General features: G+C 40.3%; 1 protein-coding gene and 1 pseudogene across 4 annotated transcripts in view; one reads left to right on the plus strand and one right to left on the minus strand.

Annotated features, from left to right (window-relative positions):
• Positions 1 to 24,903, plus strand: part of rgs3a (regulator of G protein signaling 3a) — a 493,869-nt gene that overhangs the window by 296,796 nt on the left and 172,170 nt on the right. The gene's annotated exons all lie outside the window — the stretch shown is intronic.
• LOC120535128 lies at positions 16,096 to 16,786 on the minus strand (annotated as a pseudogene).

Here is a 24,903-nt window from a genome sequence, read left to right on the forward strand (position 1 = left end):
TATCTGTTAATGTTTATTATTAACAGGCTGAAATATTAAAACCGAAAACATATGAGTGCCCAAACTCTGCCGGTACAACAACTCCTCTCACAGTTAGCACAATGAACACTGGGAGAGACTCACACTGATGACGTAAAATAACACAGACACAAAAAATGGGTTTGTGAAGTTGTTAAGGGTTCAGCACCCATGTGAGCAACAGTAATAACAAAACAAAATAATAAAAAACTAATTTACATAAGAAAAAAGATCTACAAAATGTGCTAAGAATAATGATAAAAATGATATAACACAAGCAATATGACTTAGAAAAAGCATAGATTACCATTTTCCTGTATGCAGTACATTTGGGCCAGTATAATATCATGGTATAATTGATAATTACAAAATTAGTGATTAAACTGTGTTAACAATTACAAAGACAGATGAAGGTGTGGAGTGACCCCGTAACCCTGTACATGGTTAATACATTGTAAATACAAAATAATAAAGAGCTTTTCACCAAAAGAAACTTCTCTGTACAGGCAGGTCTGAAAATAGACTGCCCATGATGGCAACACTTCAGGTTTAACACAGACCAGGTGAGAAGAGCCTGATCCAGGTGGATAGTCACCAGAAGTAATGTCCCTCATTTGGTCTGTATAGTTAGGAAGAGAAGAGATGTTATTATACAGCCCCACCTTGTGGATCGGTGAGGAATTACCTCCAATCTGTCCCCAAAGCGCACATTTGTGACACTTGTTTACACAGATATCCTTTTATAGACAAGCTAGTGACTGGGAGCCCGATCGAATTGGGCTACAAATTCTACGTTTGTGAAATCCATACTTTCTCTGCTAAGAATTATTATTTTTTTTAAGTCCTTCAAATGATTTTGTTATTATGGCACTAATTTGTGCTTAAAATAGACCTTTTCGACCGATTCTAATGAAGAGCTTCCTGTTTAAACGGGGCTGCGAGACATGAACTCAGCTCTTCGGCGCAACTCATTTGATTTTTTCCGGCAAGCAAATTTTCAAAACAAACCGTATTTTACGACTCTAATCAGAGTCTGAGTAATAATTATGTTGCCGTGGTCATTTTAGATCTGAGATTGGCTAAAATTTAAACAATGACCATTGCTAATACCCAGCCGTCATTACTCAGTTTGCCAATAGATGTCAGAAGGATGGATGCCAAAAACGAACTACCGAAAGATAGATTTCGACGTACCATTCAAATGGCTATACGTTCTAAATTACTTACGGTTCTGGAGCTGTCGAAGGGTTTAAGTCAGTCGACGATGTTAGTCCTGGAAAGTACGCCCCACCAAACCAACGTTCCAAAAACCAACCAAACTTACTGTTATCTGCTCGAACCAACACTGACTTACTATACTCGGCCATCCGGCGGCGTCACTGAAGCATTCGAACATTCTTAGTCAATCATACTGCATCCGCGTTTGCCACGTTATGTTCTAACTACAGAGGCAGAGTCCCATTGCATGGTTTTAACTTGTATTGAGTGGAGGTATTGACGTGAACACCATACATACGGATAGTATCAAATTATATATAAGGATGGTGGTGTTAAACTTTTATCTAAACAGAAGTTTTAAGAGAAGTGGACTTTGTGTAGGTGTTGCCCACATTCACCATAAATCTGGACACTTTTCAGGCTGAAGTTGTCTTTGTAGTTTCAATGTTTAGTACATCCTGTAAGTACTTGCTTATAGCGACTACAACATAAATCTTGGTCCACACTGTATCTGAGCACATTTTGAACTTAGAACAGAAGGACACAATATTTTTAATGATACATTTTGTCCACGTATGCCTGTAAAAGTATTAGCATAACGTACAGTCTGTAGAAACCATCTGGGTTTTTAACCAAGATGCAGTTAACCTTTTGGTGGAGTAATTTGATAGGAATTATGTTTAGAGAGAAAGTCGAAAATATTGTCACACTGGTGAGAGCTTCATATAAATGATAGGTTGAGAGCATGCGCTGATTACAGCATGTTGCCACACCCACCACACGACGAACCACCTGGATTGGGATCCGAGTGCTGCCATGCAGCGGGTGACACCTCAGCACCATGCTGAACAGTGTGAGGTTTTTAACAGTAGCTGGAGGGCCAATCCCGTCACCAACCACCAAAATGTCCCTGCAAGTCGGAGGACCTGCAGGACTGGATGCAGATTAACGTTATACCCAGGATGGAGTAATTGCAGGGTAAGGGTCCAGCGGAGTACAGTCATTTCTGCTATTTTTAATGGGATTTGAACTGGCAATCTTCGGATTGGCGGTGCTGATCCCTACCCTCAGAACCACCATTCCGCCTCAATATAAACGAGACAGGGTCAAAATGGTGGCGTTGCTTCTCTAAGGTATTGAGTAGGATGTTGCATATTTATTTTGATTTTTAAAGCCTTAAAAAGGATGTTTTTCATTTAAGCATTTTTAATAAAAATCCATTTTTTCAAAGTTATATTTGTGAAGGCAGTTTGCGTAACTCCTTAACTACAGTATACAAGTAGTTTAGAAACAACAAAAATAATTTTAATAGTTAATCACAATTATGTTTGTGACAGTAGTCAACCAAAACCCATGCCCCACAAGGCCCTAAATAATAAAAGATTTTTACAAACCCAATGAAGTAGTGAAAATAAAGTTTAAGCTTGAAAGTCGTGATGCCTAATATCAAATGTGCAAAGAGATCAATCTAGTTGGATAAAAATAACCGTGTTTCAACTAAACAAATTTCCTCATTAATAATAACGATGTAGATCCATTCTTAAAGTGCGCTCATTCTCCTTCTGTTTCAGAATGCCACGGTACAAAATGTTTCCCCAGCGAGAATTATGGGCCTTCGTTTTCTTCATTAATGTTGCATTAATTATGTATGATCCCAGCAGTGGATAAGTGCCTTGAAATGCTCTGTTCATATTACATTAGATTTATAAAATCACAGCTTTGCGGTGAGGAGCAACAATAATTGTGCTATTTATGACTTTGTTTCAATTCCTTAAGATCTGTTTATTTTATGCTCCTTTATTTTAATATTTAGGCTCACCAGCTTGTGTAATAGGCGCCTCACAGCACAACAGCTTCAAGCACAGCTTAACAGTTCAGGTCAAAAAAAAATCTCAGTTTCTACTGTGAAGAGGAGAGTTTGTCCAGCCTGCAGAATTCCACAGTTGGTATTTCAAGGCCTTATTTTGTCCTTTAAGGAATGGCTTTCTTCCTGCCACTCGCCCTGTCACACCTGCAGCACAAAGTCTCCTCTTCACAGTACAAACTGATACTTGCTTTTCTCAGCCTGCACTCTTTAGCTTTGCTTGAAGCCGTTGTGCTGTGAGGCGTCTGTCGTGCCAGCTGGTGACCCTCAGATACTTGTTTTCTAATGGGGTGGTGTTTCTGGGCCTGCCAGATCTCTTCCTACCAGTTTCCAATTACCTTTGGATTGTGTAGGACACCACTGGACTCACTGACACTTTGATCATTTTTGCAGTTTGTCTAAATGAAAGGCCTACTCTTCTAAGGCTAATAATGCTCTGTCTCTTCGCCCTTATCACTGGAATACTGCCCACATAGTACTTCTATGTTGCTCTGACATCACATCTGATGAAGACCATGGAGCGGCTGCTGCTTCACCACCTGAGGCCACAGGTCCGCCACGCCCTCGACCCTCTGCAGTTCGCATACCAGGAGAAGGTGGGAGCGGAGGATGCCATCATCTACAGTATAGGCTACACTGATCCCTCTCTCACCTGGACAGAGGCAGTGGTGCTGTAAGAATTATGTTTCTGGACTTCTCTAGCGCCTTCAACACCATCCAACCTCTGCTCCTTAGGGACAAGCTGACTGAGATGGGAGTAGATTCACACCTGGTGGTATGGGTCGTGGACTATCTTACAGACAGACCTCAGTATGTGCGTCTTGGGAACTGCAGGTCTGACATTGTGTGCAGCAATACAGGGGCGCCGCAGGGGACTGTACTTTCTCCGGTCCTGTTCAATCTATATACATCAGACTTCCAATATGACTCGGAGTCCTGCCACGTGTAAAAGTTCGCTGATGACACTGCTATTGTGGGCTGCATCAGGAGTGGGCAGAAGGAGGAGTACAGGAAGCTAATCAAAGACTTTGTTAAATTGTGCGATTCAAACCACCTACACCTGAACACCAGCAAGACCAAGGAGCTGGTGGTGGATTTTAGGAGGCCCATGCCCCTCATGGACCCTGTGATCATCAGAGGTGACTTTGCAGAGGGTGCAGACCTTTAAATATCTGGGAGTGCAGCTGGATGACAAATTGGACTGGACTGCCAATACTGATGCTCTGTGTAAGAAAGGTCAGAGCAGACTATACTTTCTGAGAAGGTTGGCATCCTTCAACATCTGCAGTAAGATGTTGCAGATGTTCTACCAGACGGTTGTGGCGAGTGCCCTCTTCTACGCGGTGGTGTGCTGGGGTGGCAGCATAAAGATGAAAGACGCCTCACGCCTGGACAAACTTGTTAAGAAGGCAGGCTCCATTGTAGGATTAAAGTTGGACAGTTTAACATCTGTGGCAGAGCGACGGGCATTAAGCAAACTCCTGTCAATCATGAAGAATCCACTGCATCCACTGAACAGGATCATCTCCAGGCAGAGGAGCAGCTTCAGTGACAGACTGAGGAGACCCCACACTATGCGACTCTTCAATTCCACCCGGGGGAGTAAATGCTAACATTATTCAAAGTTATTGTCTGCTTTTTTATTTATTTATTTATTTTTTCATTTTTATTACTATTTAATTTAATATTGTTTCTTTGTATCAGTATACTGCTGCTGGATTATGTGAATTTCCCCTTGGGATTAATAAAGTATCTATCTATCTATCTATCTATCTATCTATCTATCTATCTATCTATCTATCTATCTATCTATCTATCTATCTATCTATCTATCTATCTATCTATCTATCTATCTATCTATCTATCTATCTATCTATCTATCTATCTATCTAGGGTGTCTGTTACAACTATGTTTAAGACAGACAGAGGATTTTTAAGTAGTCAAAAGAAGTTAGGACACCTGTGCAAATTGTTTGCTTCAATTTCCAAGGTTTAATTTACTTTATTTGCTGCAGAACACCCGTAGGTTGTAGCCTTAGTTGTTCCCTGAAGAAGGCTCATTTGTAATATTCTGATATTTCCTTTTTTCAGTTTTTGCTGACGTAAAATTTACATTGAAACCTCTGGCAGTTTACTACTTACCGTTTCATCATTTTAGGTCATTCATTGCATTTTAGCTGATTAAATAGAGGAAAAACTCAGGTGTTCTTAAACTTTTGATCTGTATACTTTACAGTGTGTATTTATACACATAACTATTTATTTAGCAATTTTTATAAAAAAGAAAGAAAAATTATTTTTTTGTTTGTTCTTTGAATTCTTTTTTAATTGCACTTACATTTCTCTGACTTTTGAAATACAATGCATTTGATTTCCAGGGTGTGCTTGCTGCCTGAAGTTTTTTTTTTACTTTCTGAAAAATCAATGAACTATATTTGAAGATGGAAAACATGATACTATACCTCTGCTACTCATTTATTTTCATTGGAGTCCAGTTTAGTTTAAAAGATCCATTTTAAAAATATATTGCAACAAAAAATATCAAATCCATTGAGATCATTCATCATAATTGTCTAGTTAAATCTTATATTTCAAGCTGAAATTGAAGGTCTCAGACTGATTAATAATTGTCTGTTCTTGAGGTATCCTTTGCCATGAACTCAAACCTTGCCAATATTAATCAGTAGTGTAGGGTGAGAGAAGCTTGGCTTTTGAAGAATAGATTCCTAACCTGCTGTGTCTACTTGCAAGTTTTTGATAAATATGAATTGTGCAGGTATATGAAAAATAAGGACAAATAATTATTTCTGAATTTGGACTTTCTATAAGTATGTTTGTAGAGCTTGTATTCAGAGATTCAGTCTTCTGGATCAGTCCAGGCAGACAACGTGTGTTACGGACCTAGAGTGTCTGAGGAAGTGTACTTTATTCTGAAGTTTTAAAATTGCCTTGAAAAGCAAACCACGCCTTTTTATCTTGATGTTTCAAACTGTAAATTTTTACATAAAAACTGTATATAAATGAACATTTAGAGTGAAGAATAGCAATATGTTTGTAGATTTCCACTGGGGACAAACAATACTTGGCTGAAGGTCAGACAGAGCATATGCAGCATTGTTCATAGTGGCCGTCAGTTTTGTTTTCATTCTCTCATTCACTACCACCTCTAGGGGGTCAAGAGTACACCCCATAGCAGAGACTACCTTCTTAAAGTATCTCTATCTATCTGTCTATCTGTCTGTCTGTCTGTCTGTCGAGCTTGTTGAAGTGGTGTTACCAGCCCAGCGCACCACAGTGCAGAATATCACACTGACCATCACAGGATTGTACAACACGTAAAGGATGACACTTCTCATTTTTAAGGAGCACAGTTCTAAGAATAAAAGAGACCACCCTGCCATCTTTGTAGAGACTCTTTAGTGCGGCCAAAGTCAGTAAGCATTTCCTTGGTTTTGCGATGTTAAGTTGCAATCCATTCTTTCTGCCCCAAGATTCAACGTTCTTCAGCTGGCTTCTGTAGTCTATCTCATCCCTCTTGTCAATACATTCCATTAGGGCGGACTCATCAGAGAGTTTCTGCAAATGACATGACCTGATGTTATATTTACAGTATAGTCAGAATTGTACAGATGGAAGAGAAGAGACAGGACAGTTCCTTTTGGTGCTCCAGTGTTGTTCCCATCCACTGTTCAGGGAGACGTGGTGCACTGCTACGAGTACTTGGGGGTCCACATCAATGAAAGGCTGGACTGGTCTAGTAACACATGTCACAGACGGCCAGGGTCTCTGTCCAGCCAGGACTTCTCTTCACTGTATAGACCAGGTGAGCAAGCCTGGTCAGAATAGTACCTCCCCTGGGATGCTAGATGGCAGCCCCTCTGGGTGGCAGTGGTGCCTTGGATTCCCACAGGGCTCCATGGTAGATGGAGTTCTTTACAACCCAGTTGGGATCCGGGGGTGCTGCAGTTGTTCCTGAACCCGTGTGGGCGGTCCTTCAGCCACACCCGAAAGTGCAGCCAGAAATAGGTCATCAGACACCTGGTGCACTTCCGGGTGGGCTATAAAAGGAGCCAGCAGCCACCACTCCAGGAACCAGAGTCAGGAGGGAAGAGACAAAGCTTGCCGGAGAAGAGTGGAGGAGAAAGAATAAGAGAAAGAGGAGTGAGAGAGGTTAGGAGCACGTACTGATACAGTGCATTGCCGCACCCACGACAAGCCAAGATTAGGACCCGAGCGCAGCTGTGCTCAGCACCACACTAGTTCAGATGGAGTGGAACAGTGTGAGGTTTTTTTATGGTGGCTGCAGTGCCAATTCTGCCACCAACCCCCAAATTTTTCCCTTTAGGTTGGAGGGCCTACATGCAGGGATGGATGCAGATTAACGTCATACCCAGGATGGAGCAATTGCAGGTTAAAGGCCTTGCTCAAGGGCCCAACAGAGCAGAGACCCTTTTGGCATTTTACGGGATTTGAACCGGCAACCTTCCGATTGACAGTGCAGATGCCTAGCCTCGGAGCCACCACTGAGAGAAAGAGAAGTAGAAAAATATTGTTTTTGCACTGTGCTTGTAGGACTGTGTTGTGCCTGTGTGAAACGGGGAAGGTGTTGCCCACAGGTGAAAAAAAAGAAAATAAAAACATTTATTTGTTTTATAAGTGGGCCACCCGTGTCTGTCTTGTCAGGTCAGGCGCTGGTATAGTGCCTTTTGTCACACACAGAAGAACGAAAAAAGAAAAGGCAGCGCTAACTGCATTCTTTTTAATGTGGGTAGAGACTTCCTTTACATGAGGGGTCTTCAGTTACAGTCATGCAGGGCTGCAGTGGCTTCAGAGTTTCACTTTGACTACTTTCTTATTTTGAACCCATTTGTTTATTGCTAAAGCAATTTACTTTGTTAAGCTGTTTTTTTTTAGTTGAACCACGTGTTATGATTCTAAATCCTGAATTGCTTATTCTAGTTTTAAGTTTTAATTGTTTTCTATTTTCTTTACTCAATCAATAATGAGTTACAAAAGACCCCCAGCTCTCCAGCTAACTTGGTTCCATTTAAAACTGTGAGTATCCGTCATGTACTCTCTGTGTTAATAAAATGCTTAGAAATAAATGGAAAAAAATACATCTGTTACGGTGCAAAAAACAAACATAACATTTTTAAAATAGTAAAATCTACAATGTAATTAAGGTGAAAAGAATGAAAGCACTAACAAAGTGTATAATTACAGATGTGAACAGATTTGTTGGTACCACTCATCGAAAAAAGAAGAACCCACAATTGTCTCTGAAATAACTTGGAACCGACAAAAGTAATTGATACCCATTGTTGTTTATTTTATATTTGCTTTAGAATTTTGATTCAACTGAACATTTGAAATAATAACATAAGTGAAAAAGACTTGGACAAAAATGATGGGCCCCTTAACCTAATATTTTGTTGCACAACCTTTAGAGACAATCACTGCACTCAAGCAAATCCTGGAGCCCTCCATGCACTTCTGCACCTGTCCACGGGTCGTTTGGCCCACTCATCCTGACCAAACTGCTCCAGCTGGGTCAGGTTTGAAGGGGGGACCTTCTCCAGACAGCAATTTTCAGTTCTTTTCATAGATGTTCGATAGAATTCATACAGTGCATCCGGAAACTTTTTCCACATTTTGTTATGTTACAGCCTTATTTCAAAATGGATTAAATTCATTTTTTTCCTCAGAATTCTACACACAACACCCCATAATGACAACGTGAAAAAAGTTTACTTGAGGTTTTTGCAAATTTATTAAAAATAAAAAAACTGAGAAAGCACATGTACATAAGTATTCACACCCTTTGCCATGAAGCTCAGGTGCATCCTGTTTCCCCGATCATCCTTGAGATGTTTCTGCAGCTTCATTGGTGTCCACCTGTGGTAAATTCAGTTGACTGGACATGATTTGGAAAGGCACACACCTGTCTATATAAGCTCCCACAGTTGACAGTTCATGTCAGAGCACAAACCAAGCATGAAGTCAAAGGAATTGTCTGTAGACCTCCGAGACAGGATTGTCTCGAGGCACACATCTGGGGAAGGTTACAGAAAATTTTCTGCTGCTTTGAAGGTCCCAGTTAGCACAGTGGCCTCCATCATCCGTAAGTGGAAGAAGTTCGAAACTACCAGGACTCTTCCTAGAGCTGGCCGGCCATCTAAACTGAGCGATCGGGGGAGAAGGGCCTTAGTCAGGGAGGTGACTAAGAACCCGATGGTCACTCTGTCAGAGCTCCAGAGGTCCTCTGTGGAGAGAGGAGAGCCTTCCAGAAGGACAACCATCTCTGCAGCAATCCACCAATCAGGCCAGTATGGTAGAGTGGCCAGATGGAAGCCACTCCTTCGTAAAAGGCACATGGCAGCCCGCCAGGAGTTTGCCAAAAGGCACCTGAAGGACTCTCAGACCATGAGAAACAAAATTCTCTGGTCTGATGAGACAAAGATTGAGCTCTTTGGTGTGAATGCCAGGCGCCACGTTTGGAGGAAACCAGGCACCGCTCATCACCAGGCCAATACCATCTCTACAGTGAAGCATGGTAGTGGCAGCATCATGCTGTGGGGATGTTTTTCAGCGGCAGGAACTGGGAGACTAGTCAGGATAAAGGGAAAGATGACTGCAGCAATGTACAGAGACATCCTGGATGAAAACCTGCTCCAGAGTGCTCTTGACCTCAGACTGGGGCGACGGTTCTTCTTTCAGCAGGACAACGACCCTAAGCACACAGCCAAGATATCAAATGAGTGGCTTCAGGACAACTCTGTGGATGTCCTTGAGTGGCCCAGCCAGAGCCCAGACTTAAATCAGATTGAACATCTCTGGAGAGATCTTAAAATGGCTGTGCACCGATGCTTCCCATCCAACCTGATGGAGCTTGAGAGGTGCTGCAAAGAGGAATGGGCGAAACTGGCCAAGGATAGGTGTGCCAAGCTTGTGACATCATATTCAGAAAGACTTGAGGCTGTAATTCCTGACAAAGTATTGAGCAAAGGCTGTGAATACTTATGTACATGTGATTTCTCAGTTTTTTTATTTTTAATAAATTTGCAAAAACCTCAAGTAAACTTTTTTCACGTTTTCATTATGGGGTGTTGTATGTAGAATTCTGAGGAAAAAAATGAATTTAATCCATTTTGGAATAAGGCTGTAACATAACAAAATGTGGAAAAAGTGATGTGCTGTGAATACTTTCCGGATGCACTGTATTAGCGCTAATAGTGGGATTCTCCAGCATAGACCAATGTTTTGTTCTCAGCCATTCCTTGGTCTTTTACCTTTCTGTTTGGCTTCTTATCCTCTTGGAGGGTCCATGATCTGCAACTGAGACAGAGCTTTCTGGCACTGGGGCAGTACATTTCATTCCAGGATGTCTTGATGGTCTTGAGATTTCATTGCTTCCTGCACAGAATCAACGCCCCCCCATGCCAGATGCAGCAAAGTAGCCCCAAAACATAACCATGTCTCCATTTTTCATTGTAGGTCTGATGTTCTTTTCCTCTGTGGACAAAGAGTTAATGTGACTTGCCAAAAAGCTTCAGTTATGTCTAATCTGTCCAAAGGACATTCTCCCAGAAGTATTGTGGCTTATCAAAATGCATTTTTGCATTTTCCAGTCTGGCTTTTTTATGTGGTGTCCTCCTGGGTCTTCTTCCATCGAGCCCACTGTCACTCAAAAAGTGATAGATCAGACACTAATGGGACTTGACCTTGGAATTCAGTTTGCATTTCTTTGGAAGCTGTCCTTGGCTTTTTGTCTTCCATTCTTACTATCCTTCTGACCACTCTAGGGTCGATTTTCCTCTTGTGGCCTCATCCAGGAAGGTTGGCTTAAACTTCTTAACATTTGCAACTGTTGTCACAGGAACATCAAGCTGCTTGTTTTTAACATGCCTGTTGTCTATCATTTTCTTTCTGATCACCTTAGACAACTCTCTCCCTTGCTTTCTGTGGAAGATGTTCAGTGTGGGACACAAGCTGACACCAAACAGTAGAGTGATGACTTTTCTCCATTTAAATAGAGAGAATGACTGATTGTACATATGGAGTAATGTGATATGAATTCAAGAAAACTACTAATTTTAAAAATCAATCCAAACCATTTATTTAGGATCTTTTCTATGGGTACCAACAAATGTGTCCAGGCCATTTTAGAAGATCTTTGTAGAATAAGCAACACTTGATGTCTTTTCACACTTGTTTTGCTTTACTTGATGGTATATCAAAGGCATGTTGGGACACAGGGGACAACTGCTTTTCATTTCATTACTTTTCAGGAGGAGGCATGCAGCACTTTTTCAATGCGCTGTAAGGGTACTAACAAATTTGTCCACATCTGTAAATACCAAGTTTTGTTCATACCACTGAACGGCTTTAAATTAGTAAGCTGATTGGAACAAATGACCATCCAGGACCATAACTAAGGACTCCAACTTGACATGTTCTGTAACTCTGTGATGGCCATTGTTATTTTCTATGCTGCAGTGTGCTGGTTAAGTATCATCACTTCAAGAGGGGCTCTCTTAATGAACAAGCTAATTAAAAGGCAGACATATTTACAGAAGGCCATTATGAGCAATGCTGCACATCCTGTTTGACTTTCATCTTTTATACCTTTAAGCCTTTATAATTGTGACCAAGGCTGTTGTTTTTATCTTTAGCCAAATGAGTTTTTATTCTTTTTAATGATCATGCTGTGTATTTGAGGAGGGTGGTGGTTGTTTGTTATTTTTTTTTATTATTGAGCTTCTGTAAAAGCTAAATTTCCCTCAGGGGACAAATAAAGATCTATCGGTCAATCTATATAAATGACTTGGATCAATTAAGACTAGAGCTTTAAAATTTACAACAGTTCTTAAGCACAAGCTATGAGATGTATGAACTTAACATCTTAAGAATCTCTTTTTTTTGTGTTAAGCTAGATAACGGGATATTGTCTTTGCCGTAATGTGTTTGCAGTATTGTTTCATTTAAATTAAGTATGCCATAATCAGATTCCATACCACTGAAGTTTTTACAGCAGTAAGGTAAAATAAATGGGCCTACGTTTTGTGATAATTATTTGCTGTCTTCATGTAATTGCAATAAGAACTCATGACAAAGATGGGCAGTAAATGTAAGGCATGAGAAAATATAACAAAACTGAAGGAAATTAATACAAGTAGTCCCCAGGTTACGGACATCCGACCTACGACTTACGAACAGGCCGCAGCTGCGACGCATGCACCTTAGTAACTGCCGCTCCATCATTTTTGGCTTGGGGACGCTGCAAGCGGTGGCTGGACGGAGGCTGGAAGGGGGGCGATTTCGCTGCCCGCGCAGTGTAGTGTCCCTCAGTCGGCTCCCGGCGGCAAGCAGTTTCACTGCCCGCCCACCACACACAGCTGCCCCATTCCTTCTCGCTGGGCGGCTGGTAATGCTGCAAGCGGTGACCCGGTTGTGGATAAACGGAGGCCATTGAGGGTGAACGGGGTGGCAGGGGGTAGCATTGTAGTGTGCCTTGGATGGCTGCCTGTTGAATTGTGGAGATTCACTACCCGCCTTTGGCCACACCGTGTTCGTTCTCGGTGGACGGATGCAGCAGGCAGAATACTGTAGTGGAGGTGACTGTGTGGTGGGCCACCCGTCGATGCCCCCACTCATTCTCAATAGCAAGACTGTTTGTACTGTTACATAAATAGCATGAAGTTGTCTCTTGTCAGTACATCAGACGTGTTGACGACAGGTGCCTTCCTGCTGTGAAGTGGACAGTGCTTTGCAGAAGAGCTCATCTTAATCTTTTGTCTTCACCCTTCAACAATGTCTCTGAAACACAAAACTGATGCAAGTGCTGGTGATACAGTAAAGAAGAGAAAAATCATCACCATGGAACATAAAGTAGAAATAATAAAAAGGTCAGAGAGAGGTGAAACTCCATCATTCATTGGCAGAGCACTTGGTTACAAACGGTCAGCAATAGCATTTATTAAAATAATGTACCTGTTCCGACTTACATATAAAATTCAACTTGTGTACAAACCTACAGTCCCTATCTCGTACGTAACCTGTGGACTGCCTGTATTTACATTTTAGGAATTTTAAAATGAGACAACTTAATGTAGATTACATATGTCCAGGCATAAACTTTTGCTCCTCTATTTTTACTTGAATATTGTAGGATTGTAATAAGAAGTCAAGCTAAATGAGACCTTTTATTGGTTAACTGAACAGATTACAATACGTGAGCTTTCGAGACAGCTAAGGCCATTTCTTCAGCCAAGATGTAATTTTCTTGACTTTTCATTGTAGGTCTAAAAGTTTCTACTAATAGCGATATCATTAAAATGCCACAATACATTTTTTTCATAGTTCTACTGAAACGTATAATTTTTCTAAGAAATAATTGTACTCTCATGAGTCTAACTTGCTGGTCATCTGTTTTGTTTTGTTGCCGTTCTTATTTCTGGTTCATTTTACTTCCGGTGAGGTCTGTTAATTCATTATGACTTGACTATTAGGTTGCATTAGTTTCTCCTTTAGAGAAAGAACATGTGGCAGCTCGTCTGTTCACAGAAGACTAGTCACACAGCTGCCATTGGCACTCCTTCTATCAGTGTTACAGAATTAGAATGTGTACTGTAGAGTTATTGTATATTTTAATATCGCTGAAATGATATGAAGAGTCGCAAACTGCATGAGAAAGTAGTTGGTAAGTAAAGAAAAGAGGGCACTCTTAACTTGTATTGGGTTCTAAAATATTAATAATAATCCATTTTATTGATTTATTTATTTCCCATGATAAAAGCACTTCACTGAAATTCAGAAAGAACAACGGGACATTTAAAGCAAGTAATATCTGCATAAAATGCTAAATAAAGATTAATACATAATATATAGAACAAAACATTGATATAGAATAAGTGACAGCAAACCAGAGTAAAATACAAAAATGTGAATAATACAAGAAAACAAATAGCGTAATTTGTGGTACAAACACAAATCTTGGGCACCTGAACATAGAGGGTAAACTGAAAGATGGGTCAGAATGTCAGGGTAAGTTAAATGTGTTCCTGAATAAATAAGTTTTAAGTTGTTTTTATTGAAAGAATGGATTGAGTTGGCAGGTTTCATTAATTTAGAGAGGCCATTCCAAAATCTGAGCACTATAGAGCTGATGAGCTCATGATGCCGGTGGCCAATACAATAATGGCTTTAACTATCTCTGTTTTCTAGGTTTGATCAAAGTTGATTATTTTGTTAGTTTAGAGATGAACTGAAATATAAGTGTGCTTATTTTTTTAACTGATTTTCACATTTATTTTATTGTCATACTAGCAGATTACCGCTCACTGAGTGGAAGGGAAAAAAATAAAATGCAGAGTCTGGAGGAATTTGTGGCCCGCATCAGGCAACTGATGCCTATGTGACGTGGTAGCCTGTGAAGACTGCATCCGTCGAATCCGTTTCTGTTCAGCACGTTGTTCGGGTGTTTGTGAGGCCCTCAATTGTGATTGTCGTATACGTTGATCAGCGAGCCTTCTCTCTTGATCTGCTTCTGTCTCACTTTGTGTGTGTGTAACCTGACTCTCTTTGTCGATGTTGAACATTTTTGCGGATTTGCCCCAGTATTTGAAATGTCGGCATAAACCCAGACTGTTCGGTAGGAGCAGCCAAATGATATCATCTGAAAACGCAAATTGTATTTCGTAATGTTATGTGGAAAATGAGTTGAATGTGGATTTGCGCCAGAAATAAGAGACAACAACGGTACAGGTGGATGGCTTAAAGGTGTTAATTTCACATTGCCATCTGAACAACACATCCCACGTGATTCAAATTTAAACCGCGCCTCCCAACGTTCACTTTGTTCTTATGACCCGTTGCCGCTGAAGGCGGTTTACAGCTCGGCCCAGTTAAAAAGTGGAAAGAAGCAAAGCTGTTTTCTTCATGTCTTCTACTATCAAGTACTGGGAATTAAAAAAAAGTTACAATGTGGCAGTTCTGTCTGTCTCTCAGCGCTGGAGTCCAGAGCGGAGGGCTGGTAGAGGGCGACGTGGGGCGCACTACGTAATACGTAATTTCCATATCACGTGGTCATACGTAATTTCCGTTTCAAACGCGAAAAGAATTGTTTTTTTCCTTGTTACTTTGTTGCTACTTAGTTAATCCATGGTAATATGGTAATATCATTTCGGCTGTGTATGTATAAAATTATTAAATATAAATTGTAAAATTATAAAACACTAGCTGTGTAATCCCGTGCTGTAAAAAGCCCGGGGTCTTAGAAACTATTGAATTTGTCAGAAAAAGAATTGAAATGTAGAGATGTGAGGTAATTGAAAGGAACTACTCTGGGCGTCTTTCTCCTAGGAGGTTTCGTTTTGCCAACATGCTTGCCTTGCTTGTGCATTAGCGGTTAAGCTACTTTGTCTGTCTTTCTTCAGAGGTTTTGTTTTGCCGACGTGCCCATCTCGCTTGTGTATTAGTGTCGTGAGGAAAAGTAAAAGAGATACCGTTTTGCTGATGTGCTCGCCTCGCTTCTCTATTAGTGGCTAAGCGAATGACTCTTTCTTTGGAGGTTTCGTTTTGCCAACTTGCTGACCTCGCTTGTGTATCCTCGGAGATGGAGCCCTTAACCCAACTCCACTTCTTACTTCTGGGCCAGACAGGCACACACACACACACTTCCACACTCATACTTTTATATATAAGATATTGTAGAAGTATAGGATGCATTGTAAGTGTTAAAAACTTTAGATGTGGTTCATGAGCTAACTCCAACCGTAGATGACAACCCAGGAGACCAAGGTAACCGTAAATAAGGGGAGTTTGTTTTTGTTCACTGAATAACACCAAGTAACAACAAAAGTAACAACACAGTTTTGCAGACTGCAATCAGGAGAAGGGCTCCATCTAGAGGATGTGAGGTGCCAACGACATCTCTCAGGCAGGCGAGACACAAGCAGATGTCCTCACTATTTGCCCTGGGCTGACACAGGCTTCCTTCTATTTGGTCAGTTTCTTTTTCATATATGCACTCACAGGGGCTTCTTCTTCATTCCCAGTATCAAAATAAATAGGACAGTATCCATTAATGCTGGGAGGGCACTACAGAATCCAAAAATGTACCAGTATGTGCTCCACTGAGAGACTGAGGAGATCGTTCCTCCTCCACACTATGCGACTCTTCAGTTCCACCCGGGGGTGTAAACGCTAACATTATTCAAAGTTATTGTCTGTTTTTACATTTATTTTTATTACTCTTTAATTTAATATTGTTTTTTTTTGTATGAGTATACTGCTGGTGGATTATGTGAATTTCCCCTTGGGATTAATAAATTATCTATCTGTCTGTCTGTCTGTCTGTCCAGCAGTCCCATTTCTCAAATAGGAAGAAGGACAGGGTGACAGCAGCACTGCAGTGAGTAACTAAAGAAAGCAGCCTTTGGCTGTTGTTAAACATAGAGATGCCAGGAAACAATCCAGCCAGCTCGACTGCAAGCATTCCTAAGGTCACAGAGAAAAGGCCACATCAATATCCTTATTGTTGTAGTCTTGTTGTGTATTTTGCAAAGGCAAGCAGGCCAATACATTGCTTTCCTGAGACCAGAAGATGGTGACCACAATGACCAGATGAGCAATACGTGTAAGAACAAGGCTGGAGATTACTGACATTGCCACATGAGTTTGGTAGTTCAAGAACACGGAAGCAATTGAAGGTGTTTCGTACGCTCCCAGTCTTGTGCATCCCGAAATGAAAACACTCATTGCTACAGCAACTCCCTTGTTAATTATATTAAAATGTTGTCATTGTAAAGGACCATGTATATATTGTTTTATATTTTCTACTAAGTGTTTTCTGCAGTGTTCTTTATAATGCACTTAGACAACCAAGAAAAGTTGCACGATTTGGTGGGCAAAAAAAAAAAACAAATAACAACATCAGGAAACTGGGTATTGAGTACAATAAGTTGAAATTAGATCTATCTGTCCCTTAAGTGGGTTGGCCCAATTATACACTGTCATACACACACTGCTCTTGTATAGTCTGTTAAGGCTGCACAATACCACCTAGCAACTTGGGACAATGTTCATAGTTAGTTAGTGTATTGTCGTGGTATTTTCCTCTAATTACCCTTTACCTATTTTTTTTTTTTAAGGGTAAGTGTACTCGTTGAATTTAGTACTGGGTTGGTCTACTGTTGCACTTTAAGATCAGCACACATATACATAGATATACGCGTACACACCGACCCTAACCACAAAAGTACCGTATGAAAGACGTATACATAGGCACGTTATTCCTTAGCACTTTAACCCACACAAGTACCGTATGAATAACACAGGCACAGTCCGCTTTCCCTAGTACTTTAAGAGACTTACTTACCATAGGCTTGAACAACATGCAATGTCTTACATATATCTCAGACCTAAATATTACCTTTGATCTCCAAGAATAAATCCATCCATCCATCCATTTCCAACCCTCTATATCCTAACTACAAGGTCACAAGGGTCTGCTGGAGCCAATCCCAGCCAACACAGGGCGCAAGGCAGGAAACAAACCCCGGGCAGGGTGCCAGCCCACTGCAGCCAAGAATTATTCAAACATATAAAGACTCAACATCCCTGGCTATAGGCCAATTATCAACCAGTGAGCATTTTACTTTAACGTACTGTACATTACTGGACAGAGCTCTTCATCCGCAGCTTGATAAACCTTGCAGCTTAGATCATATGGCACTTCCTCACTGCTCCAGGTCCTGAATGAAATTTACCTTATTACCTCATTCACTCTAAATATGAAGACAAAGTATAAAAAGTTAAAAACTGCATTGTATTTATTACAGGAATAATAATACCAGTAGAGAAAAGCATTAAAGAGAATGTGAATAGCAAAGTCTGGATATTTATTGTTTTTAGAAAATGCTTACAAAAAAGTAAAGATGACAAGGATGAATGTCACAGGCGGCTTATGATCTAGCACTCATAGTTGTTCTTTAAATGTTTTAAATGCTGCATGTTGTCGGCGCCCTCTTCTGACGTCGCTCTCTTCTCTTCTCCTGACAGCTTTGTCTTTAATGTCGCTCTTCAGACGAGGCATATTTATTATAAAATTTCATGCTGGGGGTTTCGCAACACATTATTGTTGCATACACCTGATTGGCTGGCTGTCAGTATGATGGATGAATTTTGCTCAGTTTTTTTAATCTTAAACATGTCTGTTTTTCCCAAACAATAAAACTTTTGATGTAGCTTAGTACTACTGGTATGTCTTCCTTTCCCAACCAATTTAGCAACTTGTCCCAGATGTCCAAGTTATAAACCAATGGATAGCCTGAGGAATCTCCTGAATTGCTGGTCAGTTCAAACAAACGGTTCTGTGATTTAGGAAAAACGATTGCCTTTGATCTTAACTATCCATGCAAGTATTAAGTTCATCTGTTGTTTTGTCTTGAACAAAATATAATAAAAATATAGTCCAAAATGTACAGATTTTGTACCCCACAACAATTAGTTAGTTAGTTAATAGTTCAGAATAATGGGGAATGTCTATCAAGAGCCCTGTAACAACCAATGTTCTTTGGTAGTGCCCCCTAGTGGACACATCTGATCAGTACCTGTGTGTGTGTTTGTATCTTTATTTACAATGTAAAAAGTACTGATGTTAAAATCCAAGAAAATTAGTATTAAAAAAATGAGAAGCATCTAAATTATATGGAACTCTCAGTATTCTCTGTTTTCGTTTCTGGTAACTAGTGTTTGATTTTTTTCTTTGTTAATGTATTAATATTAGATGTGATCTGGAATCTGGTTTGTCACTGGAAGTAGACACTAGAAATCTTCTAGATCGAGTTTTAAATTTACAAATGATATGCTGCTGTCATCTGAAACCCAACCTCTACCACATCTCAAATACCATAATGACAAGCTTAGAAACTGGAAGACATTACAGGGAGAGTGAAGAGGATCCGAAAGCTACCTTACATCTGCAACACCAGAAAAAGTAAAAGACACTGAGAAACCTTAAGTGGTGGGTATATCAGATATACCTATTTTCATCTTTTAGCACTGCAATCCTGAGGGTCTTTTCAGCTCCTGATCAGACAAGCTGTGCAGCTAAACATGAAGAGGATGAAGACCCAGAGTGAGGATAAAAACAAGGCAGAAAGGTTTCAGAACAAGCCTATTTCAACTATACTGGGGAAATGTTCAATTAGATAGATGAACAGATACTTTATTAATCCCAAGGGGAAATTCACATACTCCAGCAGCAGCATACTGATAAAAAACAATATTAAATTAAAGAGTGATAACAATGCAGGTATAACAGACAATAACTTTGTATAATGTTAACGTTTACCCCGCCGGGTGGAATTGAAGAGCCGCATAATGTGAGGGAGGAACGATCTCCTCAGTCTGTCAGTGGAGCAGGACGGTGACAGCAGTCTGGCTGCTGAAAATGGGGCTTTGCAGTGCTATAATGTGACTGTTGAGCATGGGAATATTGCTATGTAAGTAAAATGTGTTATTAGTAGTAGTATTAATAATAATAATAGTCATTTACTAACCCGTTAAGTCTTGAACAGGGTTGTGGGGGTCTGCTGAAACCTTTCCCAGCTAGCAAAGGGCACAAGGCAGGAACAAACCCTGTATAGAGTATCCGTCCATCGGAGGGCCAACATACACACACACACACACACACACACACACACCCCAGTCACACACTAGGGCCGATTTAGGATTGTCAATTCACCTAACTTGCATAACTTTGGACTTTGGGGAAAAAACTGGAGGACCCAGAGGAAACCCACACAGACACGAGGAGAGCATGCCAACTCCACACGTAGAGGACTTGGGACACAATCCCTGGTCTCCTTGCCACGGTGCCAGACTAATAATAATAATAATAATAAATTTAATGTTGGTTATTTCAAGGAGTATTAATAGCACTAGTAATGATCTGGCTGTGTTTTACTATGAATTTAATGGTATCTTGATAAAAAAGGTATTAATTTCTATCAAAAATATAAAGATTTCTGGGTGATTACAAACTTTGGAATGCTAATGTATATTATATATGCACTGTATATATAGTGCATGTGAAGTATTAGAGCTCATGCAAAAATATTTTACATTAAACATAATTTGCTCAAGTGTTGCATACCTGAGTCTCTTTGCATTTGAAAAGTATTTCAAGAAAAGTGTTTTTTATTTGAAAAACAATAAATTAAAAAATTTATAAACATTAAGGTAATAATTAAATTTAAAAAACACATGTAAACAATTCTACTATGTCTTGTTTAGGAAGTTGCCTTGGCTTAAAACCTGCACAGAGTATAATAAACATTTGGATTAGCTTTGTGAGTTTTAGCAGCAGAGTATAACAGGAGATATTCTTTTACCCCTAATTGTAGAGCTGGTCAATGCCTTTAGTGACACTGGATAACCTTTCCATTTTTTCCACATTGTTTTTTTTTTCACTCAACTTAAAGATCATTTCCAACACAGCCTTATTAAGAGAAACGAGGTGTGAGGTGAACTATTTTTGTCGTGACTAAAGATCCAAAAGAATAACGACTGGCCAGTGTCCTAATTCTGTCATCGTAGTCTGGTAAGGTGTTAACATGTGATGATTAGAAATATTAGATAGTAAATAATGTGAGCACTTGGTGTAAATGTCAGTGGTATGAAACTTGCACACTTCAGCTCATACATCATAGTATCCAGATTCTTTTAGCAGAGCAGCTCCCGCACCATTTATGATGTAGCACATTAAATACTCTGAGGCAGAACAAATTAATGGCATGTTACTGACCTCATGCTCATGAGACTCTTCTGAAGGTAACTTCATGAGTCCTACTTTTCCCAGCTCCTCATGTCTACAACTTGACAAATATTAAAACGAACTTGTGATTTATAGGTTGGCTTTTTACTGTTTTGCAGTATAAGAATGTCATCCAAAAATAACCTCTTACTGTTTAATTATTTGGAAAATTTAACAGTTATTGTATGGTGCGATTTGCTGTATGGTATGCCATCATTAATTTTCTTTGTAGCTCTGCATTCTACAGTGCAGTATATTGGCATTGCTACATCAGCTTCTTGAGCTGAATAATGTTGTAGCTTTTTTCTTTTATTAGTAGGTCATCTTCATTTTCTGATTTCCACAAAAGTAGCATGTTTAATTTGTATTACTTCTGTGGGAGTAAAGCAAAAACACTGAAAATGAATTCTCTAAATTACTAAAACTAAATATGTAAAAGTAGGTTAATAAAACTTGTTCATATGTATTTTGTGTTTTTATCCATATTAAATTAATTCAGAGTCATGTAGTGCTGGAGTGTTCCCTAACAGAACTGCGTCTATGGATGGACAGATAGATAGATAGATACTTTATTAATCCCAAGGGGAATTTCACATACTCCAACAGCAGCATACTGATAAAAAAACAATATTAAATTAAAGAGTAATAAAAATGAAGGTCTAGCAGACAATAACTTTGTATAATGTTAACGTTTACCCCGCAGGTGGAATTGAAGAGTCGCATAGTGTGGTGGAGGAACGATCTCCTCAGTCTGTCACTGAAGCTGCTCCTCTGTCTGGAGATGATCCTGTTCAGTGGATGCAGTGGATTCTCCATGATTGACAGGAGTCTGCTCAGCGCCCGTCGCTCTGCCACAAATGTCAAACTGTCCAGCTCCTTGTCTACAATAGAGCCTGCCTTCTTAACAAGTTTGTCCAGGCGTGAGGCATCCCTCTTTTTTATGCTGCCTCCCCAGCACACCACCGCGTAGAAGAGGGCGCTCGCCACAACCATCTGATAGAACATCTGCAGCATCTTATTGCAGATGTTGAAGGACGCCAGTCTTCTAAGGAAGTATAGTCGGCTCTGTCCTTTCTTACACAGAGCATCAGTATTGGCAGTCCAGTCCAATTTATCATCCAGCTGCACTACCAGGTATTTATAGGTCTGTACCTTCTGCACACAGTCACCTCTGATGATCACGGGGTCCATGAGGGGCCTGGATCTCCTAAAATCCACCACCAGCTCCTTGGTTTTGCTGGTGTTCAGGTGTAGGTAGTTTGAGTCGCACCATTTAACAAAGTCCTTGATTAGGTTCCTATACTACTCCTCCTGCCCACTCCTGAGGCAGCCCACCATAGCAGTGTCGTCAGCAAACCTTTGCACGTGGCAGGACTCAGAGTTGTATTGGAAGTCCGATGTATATAAGCTGAACAGGACCGGAGAAAGTACAGTCCCCTGCGGCCCTCCTGTGCTGCTGACCACAATGTCAGACCTGCAGTTCCCAAGATGCACATATTGAGGTCTGTCTGTAAGATAGTCCACGATCCATGCTACCAGGTATGAATCTACTCCCATCTCTGTCAGCTTGTCCCAAAGTAGCAGAGGTTGGATGATGTTGAAGGTGCTAGAGAAGTCCAGAAACATAATTCTTACAGCACCACTGCCTCTGTCCAAGTGGGAGAGGGATCGGTGTAGCATATAGATGATGGCATCCTCCGCTTCCACCTTCTCCTGATATGCGAACCGCAGAGGGTCGAGGGAGTGAAGGACCTGTGGCCTCAGGTGGTGTAGCAACAGTTACCTACATTGGACTGGCCACCCACATCCACTAAGACCACCAGTCAACCTAATCTTTTAAATTCTAGAGAAACTGTAGTACCCAAAAAAAAAATTGATTGGTCAATGAGAGAGTATGCAAACCCCACATAGTATACAGCAGACGTGATGAGGGAGTCCAAAGCCGTCTCCTATAAGATTTAACAGCTTTCTGCTAAGCCACTGTATCTCCCCATTTGTATTAATTCACTTGTTTATTGCTCCAGAAATAGTCTGAGTTCCCTTGGCTCCCTTACTGGTGCCATGTCCTTTTAAATCACAATTTCGCTCAAATGGCAGTGTGAGATTGAGTGAAAACTAACTCTGCCTTTCTCATCTGTGAAGAAAATTGTCAACTACTAAGAATACGACTGTGTTTTGCCTCTTTGCACTTCCCAAATTCAGCTGGCCTCATGAACATTGTACCAAAGCACTTATAGAGAAATGTTTGGCTCCATGGCTTGAAAATGTTTGTTAACCTTATCTTGTATGACTTTGACCTTGTTAGTAAGCATTAAGCCAGAATGATCAGGGAACTAACAGAATGCTGGAAAGAATTGTGAACAGATTAGTGAATTGTATGGAGGGAGAGTGCAGTGGGCTTGCAGGATTGAAATGAAGATTTAGATATTGTCAGAGAGGCTGAAGAAAAAGACTAATAAGGGAATTAAAAAAGACAGGAAACACTTAATTTCTTAATATGTTTATCTTACATGCTTTAATCAGCTGCTGCTTTAAACCGAATCATCCCCTTTACTGAAAACTGAGTTGATAGTAAGTAAATGTACATCCTATCAGTATGGCTATGCATATTATAGCACCATACCTACGTATTGTTACATACTTTATTTAACAATATATATTCAAAACTAAAACCTGAAAACTTCCAAGGAGAGATCGGTTTATTCTTTTAATAGACATTGGAAATCAAAAAAAATGAATTACAGACCTGATTGCCATGCAAGTGGCCTTTCTTTTAAAGGGAGACAAGAGAGTGTGTTTCAAATACTAAGGATCACTCTCTTTATCTTTTCTAGGAAAGCCTATCCCAGTGTACTGAAATAGAAACCCACCTAATACTCAAATCTCAGCTCCAGGAGTAACAAGATGTGGTCTTCTGGCTGTTGAGCAGTGGACAAGGATTTTTTTTATTGCATACATATTTGAGGAGTCATTAGAGTTTGCTTTTTCTGTGTGTATGCTTTTTACACTTAGAAATTCTAACTTCTGACTGCATGACCTGTGGTACCTTAATCAAGGTGCTGAAAGCATATCTTCATGACTCAGGAGTCCCAAAAGTACAAAAGTCCCAAAATACTTTCGAAGTTGCACTACAGGGGGGGAAATACTGTCAAAACTCCCAACTAGAAGCAAAAGGGCCTCGGATAATCTTTATAAAATAAAGGATTTATTTTAAGCAAAGGCTCAATATTCATTAAGTTCTGAAGAGCACAAATAATTTACCTGAGAGGGTAAAACAATCCACTGCAAATATAGTCTCAATACAAAATCAAAAGGCAAGGTCAAAATCAGAGCACAGATTAAAAAATCCAGAAGTCACAAAGTCTGTGTGTATGAAGTATGTATATACGTGTATATATATTTATATACTGCTCAAAAGAATTAAAGGAACACTTTTTAATCAGAGTATAGCATAAAGTCAATGAAACTTATGGGATATTAATCTGGTCAGTTAAGTAGCAGAGGGGGTTGTTAATCAGTTTCAGCTGCTGTGGTGTTAATGAAATTAACAAAAGATGCACTAGAGGGGCAACAATGAGATGACCCCCAAAACAGGAATGGTTTAACAGGTGGAGGCCACTGACATTTTTCCCTCCTCATCTTTTCTGACTGTTTCTTCACTAGTTTTGCATTTGGCTACAGTCAGTGTCACTACTGGTAGCATGAGGCGATACCTGGACCCTACAGAGGTTGCACAGGTAGTCCAACTTCTCCAGGATGGCACATCAATACGTGTCATTGCCAGAAGGTTTGCTGTGTCTCCCTGCACAGTCTCAAGGGCATGGAGGAGATTCTAGGAGACAAGCAGTTACTCTAGGAGAGCTGGAGAGGGCCATAGAAGGTCCATAACCCATCAGCAGGACCAGTATCTGCTCCTTTGGGCAAGGAGGAACAGGATGAGCACTGCCAGAGACCTACAAAATGACCTCCAGCAGGCCACTGGTGT

The sequence above is a fragment of the Polypterus senegalus genome, chromosome 9 (genome assembly GCF_016835505.1).
Source record: "Polypterus senegalus isolate Bchr_013 chromosome 9, ASM1683550v1, whole genome shotgun sequence".
NCBI lineage: Eukaryota > Metazoa > Chordata > Cladistia > Polypteriformes > Polypteridae > Polypterus > Polypterus senegalus.